This window comes from Simochromis diagramma, unplaced genomic scaffold, assembly GCF_900408965.1.
Source record: "Simochromis diagramma unplaced genomic scaffold, fSimDia1.1 OVJJ01000511.1, whole genome shotgun sequence".
NCBI lineage: Eukaryota > Metazoa > Chordata > Actinopteri > Cichliformes > Cichlidae > Simochromis > Simochromis diagramma.
In genome coordinates this window covers 78,419-84,154 of record NW_024387327.1, presented here as the reverse complement: position 1 = coordinate 84,154, position 5,736 = coordinate 78,419, and the positions used below count along the sequence as shown (strand labels likewise).

The following is a 5,736-nucleotide window of genomic DNA, read 5'->3' as shown; positions in this document are numbered from 1 at the left end:
CCTGGCCAACAACACTCACAAGTGATCCAACAAAAGTAGCCATATTCCCCACAACACTAAAGGTCACAGCACAAAACTCTCACCTTACAAGGATCTCATTCGCATCCATCAACACTGACATATGCACACACATGGTGTACACACAATGCCAACTTAAAAACAGCCTACCTGCCTCAGCTACAGACCATAATTAATGAATGGTCTCAAACCTCTTGCCAAGTTTGGTACCACTGGTTCACTGGTATAATAAACAACATCACAATGATATATGGGAATATAACATTAAATACTAAATATTAAACATTATTGTGCAGCACAGTAAGATCGACAGCGACACAGTGTGCTTTGAGGTAGGAGCCAAAAAGGGTGTAGTTTGTGGGTGTGATCACCCGTGTGTACACCTGTGAGCATGGACGCGCTTGTTTTTTTTTTGTTTTTTTTTTTAAAAGGTTCCTTCATGTAATGATCTGCTAGAGGGTGTGGGGGGGCCACAGCCCCGTCCTCCAGGGCATGAAGCAGGTATGGAGATCAAAACTCCAGACATCCAGAGGCCCCCAGAACACAAGAGACCAAGGAAGACCAACAGAGGGGCAGCCGCGCCACTGTCCCAGAAAGAGCTGAGGAGAGTCCCAGATGAGGGCTCACTCAGCAGCCGCAGAGCAGAAGCCAGGGGGAGTTGCAGTGACGCGCCCGTGAGCTCCGCCGGCAGCCAGCTGTGCCTGAGTGACCGAGCCCCAGGCCGAGAGGCCGGGGGCACCCCACCTCCATCAGTGTCTGTTTCTGCATTTGGGGCCACATCTCGTACTGGCCTCCAGGCCCACGGTTGACAAAGGTCACAGATGGATAACTGAAAGATGTTTATAAGTGTAAACTGTAAAAACCAAAAACCTCCAGATTGCATATTCCAGGTTGTAGTCATTCAGGTTAAAAAGTGTGAAAACAGGATTTATAATAAATACAGGCTGATAAAGAATTTACAGTGTTTATACGTCTCCCACTGAACTGCATTACCCAAATGAAATAGTGGGTAATGCAAATGATAAAGTGCAGTCTCAGCAGGTGTAAGGACCAAGAACTACATGTTTTTATGTGGTTTATGTTCAGTGGGGTAACTTCTAAGTTGCTAGAAATACTCAGAGATGGAGAGATATTATCCACAAACCTTTAATGGTCCCTTTATGAAATTAGGCATCAATGTGACAATATTAGACAGTTAGGTTCCTGGTCACCCTCTAAGTCTTCTATCTAAACGTTGACCATTTCAATAATATTCATAACAGTCATACTAAGTGTAAAGTAGGAAAGAAATTTTAGTCACAAAGTCCCACCCCTTCAGAGCAAAGTTTTTTTTTCTTCTTTATTTCAAAAGGGAAATGCGTGTGGTCTTGCTGATACTTGTTCACATTTTAAGCTGCAGCGCTCATCAGATGCAAATTGTCTGCTAAAGATGAGGGACTTTCTGACAAATTTTCCCTTTAGGGCTCTCAGCATTGTTGTTACCATCGTTGGCAGTTTTACTTACAATATTTTACTTGATCATGATATGCAATGCACTTGCAAAGAAGTAGCTCGAGACTGCAACACATACATGTGCTTGCCATTGTTCATAATTTTTTTCTTAATACTTTGGGCAGACAAGACATTAAAGAAGACCTGCAATGAAAAACTGGATGCTAAATATCTTTGGATATTGTTAAGGCATATTTTCACGGCAATTTGCGTTAGTCTGCTGTGGGTCGTCTCTGTGCTCGTTGATGGAGACTGGTATGTTTGCTGTTGGAGAGAAGACAAGGATTCAAAGTTAGCCTGCAAAGATAAAACTAACATCACAGCTGAGGAAAATGTGACCATTTTGTCTCTAAAAAACAAATCAAAGGTGAGTGTTTCCTTTTTTTTGTTTAGTTTTTTTTCACAGCATTTAACTCTGTTTATCTTATTATCTACTTCCACAATTTTCAGCCGATTTTCACCGTTCAAATTTTAAACTATTCTGCTATTTCTGCTAATGACGGCTATGTCTTTTGGTATTTTTCGCTATTATACTTTTTAAAATATTAAGCTTTTTTCCTTTAATTTGAAATGAATGGGAAACTTCTGCAATTCTGCTAAAAATTTCTTGTTTTTGAAACTTAACTACTTCCTCATATTTTCACGTAGAACAACCATTCAAACTTTAAAATGTTCTCAAATTATTGGGCTATTCAGGTATAAATCAGCTTTTTCAAATCTTTTACCGTTTTACTTTTATGCCTCCTAAAGTTTTGAGTTGCAAAATTGTGATTTTTCACAAAATACATGTGTTGTTATGGTTGCTATGCACTTGGCTTCCAGTGTGCCACTGAAGGTTTCGCAGTCTTCTCTTCATGTCCGAACAACTTCTTGCTACTTGCTCAAATTTCACTCAACTTCCACATATTATACATCAAAACGTAGGTATTTTTGCTGGCTTTCTGAAAATGTCACTATCATTGTTGTGGAATTTATAGAATTTTGGCAAATCTCCTCAGACCAACAGGAAGTTGGAAAACTCTCCATAGAAAGTCAATGGAGAGTTTGTTCAAAATCACCGCTTGATTTCTGTAATGAGAGGCATTTTCGAATCGTCATATCTCCTTAACGAAGCAAAGTTAAGACATGAGGCTTGTCCCAGTATATCTTCAGACACTCCTGACGCTCACAATTCAAGAATTTCTTTCTCACCTATTACCGTTCTGAAATGAGTTAGACTTGTTTGAGGGTAGGAAATCCGTCCTTCGCTCAGATTTCTTCAGATTTCAAACTCTGGAAATGAACCACTTTTTTCTCTCGTCATATCTTTTTAATGGATTTCCACAGAGACCTGAAAATTTCCATGATTGTTCACCAAAGCCTGCTGTCTCTTACAGTGAAAGAATGATATTGATACTCCAAATAGATTTAGAGTTAGAAAGCGTTGTTTGAGGGCAAGTCAAGGCAGTTTTTGCTTTGCTCTACTCAGTTATGGTGCATTAGAAGTCAAATATCTTTAATAATTCATATTTTAATGATAAATTGTCAACACTTTAAGATTCCCCCATCTCTTCTGAACAAAACGGTGTAAGAATGACCGTTCTAGCCCCTACGGTTAGGAAATTATGGTCATTTGTTTGAGGGGAGTTGTCATTATGAGAAATAGACTGCAAAAATCCTGTGTCTCTCTGTGCTGCGTGCACCTGTTTTGGCGGGAAAAAGTGCACAGCCTCTCTGATTGGTGGATTCAAATTCAGCAGCTTGCTTCTCTCTCCCTGTGTGTGTGTGTGTGTGTGTGTGTGTGTGTGTGTGTGTGTGTGTGTGTGTGCATGAGAGAGAGAGAGAGAGAGAGAGAGAGAGAGAGAGACCCTCTTTAGGGCAGCATCTCATTGTTAGAAAAAAATATAATATATTCAGACTGGTTGACTGGCATAGACCCTCCGTGTGTCTCTCTCTCTGTGCATTTGTGTATACATATTTGATTTTGTGTGTATCTGTTGGCTGTTCCTTCTTGTTTTTTAAATTTATTTTTATTTCTTTATTTTTTTTTCACAGGTGAACAACAATTAGTTTTGAGGGAACTTAACCATGTTCCGTTTTTTTTTTCAGCTTGTCATCTTACTTTTATAGTATTTTCACTTAAGTTATTACTATTCTGCTCAATCATAGTATTTGTTCTAAATCATTGTTATTATGCTATATTGTAGTATTTCTGCTAAATCATACTATTTCTACTATATTATATTTTTCTTTCTAAATACAGCATTTCTGCTATATAATTGTATTTCTGCTATGTTATAATATTTGTGCTAAACCAGAGTATTTGTGCTAAAACATAGTATTTCTGCCAAATGATAGTATTTCTGTCAAATTATAGTATTTGTGCTAAAACATAGTATTGATTTAAAATTACAATATTCGTAGTTCATCACAGTGTCTCTGGTAAATCACAGAATTTCTGCTCTGTTGTGCTATTTTTCTAAATCATAGTGTTTCTGTAATGCTTAAGTATTTTTGGCTAAATATATTCTTTCTGTTATCTTATACTATTTCTCCTAAATTCTTGTATTTTTGAGAAGTTATCATGTTTCTGGTAAGTTACAACAAAGTTCTGCTGCTATGCTATTGTATTTCTGCCAAGTATTATGTTTCCTCTAAGATATTGCAGTTCTGCTAAGTTATTCCATTTTAGCAAAGTTCCTTTGCTTCTGCAAAGTTTTTACAATTTCTGCAACTTTTCAGCTTTTTCAGCTAGTTTTTGCAGACAGCTTCAGCTTTAAAGCATCCACACAGCATTTTCGCAGGAAATGCAAATTTTTCTAGTTCTAATTGATCTTTGATGACTCCTTTTCAGATTATTGGATTCTCCTTGCTCCTTTGTATCATTTGTCCTTTGGCCCTGATGTCACTGTGGTGTGATTGCTCTTCTAGCGGAACAGCTAAAAATGACACAAAGATCAACGAACAAGGTCAACCATTATTGAAAAATAGTTTAGAACAAGAAGCAAAAGTAGAGTTGAACGAAATGCAAGTTAGAAAGCAAGCTGGAGCACAAGATTAAAAAAAAAACCTAAAAGCAGCATCTGCAACAGGGGCCACAGCTAAATCCACGACAGTGGGCACAGCAGGCCTCAGTAATGACTGACTGTTTCTGACCTGACGAGTTAGCTGCAAAAAAGGACAATTTGCTTGAAAATTTCAAACCCATTGACAAAAACAATCATAACCAAATTCAACTCGTTTATATAACATATATATAATATGTTGTAAATTCATATATAATACATACAAAAATAAAATTTTAAAACATCTATTCTATGAATGATTTTAAGGACTCCAGCCATATTAGTTCAGAAGAAAACATGTAATGGATTGTTATGTATTCTTTGTGAGAATCCTGATTTTCTGGTGCCCAAGAAAACATGAGTAACACAAGGAAGTGTCTGTCTTTTTTTATATTATGGACTATGGCAGGATGGCACATAGAATATTTCTAATTTCTGTTATATGGATGTATTGTGTTATCCCTTTTAGCCTTTTGCAAATGTAATCCAAATGCTAGAAATTAGGAGTAAGAAAGGAAAGAAAAAGTATTTCCTGATATTTTCTGATTTGCTAGTGGCCTGAAAGGATGTAAATATTTACTTTGTCACATGAGGGTATGCTACCATCTTGTTAATCTGCTAAAAAAAAAAAAAAAAGCCTGCAAAAATCTAAATATTACATTATTTGTTTTTATCCAATCATAGTATGAATTCAGTCAGGCTCCTGTCTAGGATGTGGAGCCACTGATGTTCTTGCCTGTGTGGAAAATACATTATTATACAATAGGGCTTTTATTAGTAATATATCAATCTAGAAGCTAGTGAACATGCAATGCCTATAGGGCCTTAGAAGAAACATTTTGCCTATGACCTGCATACGTGCCTGCTCAGCAACAGTTAGTACAGGATGAACTCAGGATGTGCTGCAGACGAGTACACAGAGAACAGAACAACAGGAAACACCTGTCTGTAAGACGGTTGAGACAACTCTTTAAGTATTATAGAAGAGTGTCAATAAAGGAAATGTATCTAGCTGTCACTAACTGTAATTGATGCATGATATGTTATCTGCTTACGCATGAAGGGGCTGACCCAGAGTATACAAAAACTGTAGGAAGTGTGTTTTCTAGTTGAGATCTATGCAAAGGACCACCTTGTATGCATCTCCCACGCGTGTGCTTAATAAATCATTGTTTTGACTGGA

The 5,736-nt window shown here is 37.4% G+C and overlaps 1 long non-coding RNA gene across 1 annotated transcript; it reads left to right on the top strand.

Annotated features, from left to right (window-relative positions):
- The first annotated feature begins 1,382 nt into the window (after positions 1-1,382).
- LOC120717969 lies at positions 1,383-5,736 on the top strand. Its single transcript, XR_005692313.1, has 2 exons — positions 1,383-1,876; positions 4,343-5,736. It is a non-coding gene; the product is annotated as an uncharacterized LOC120717969 (long non-coding RNA).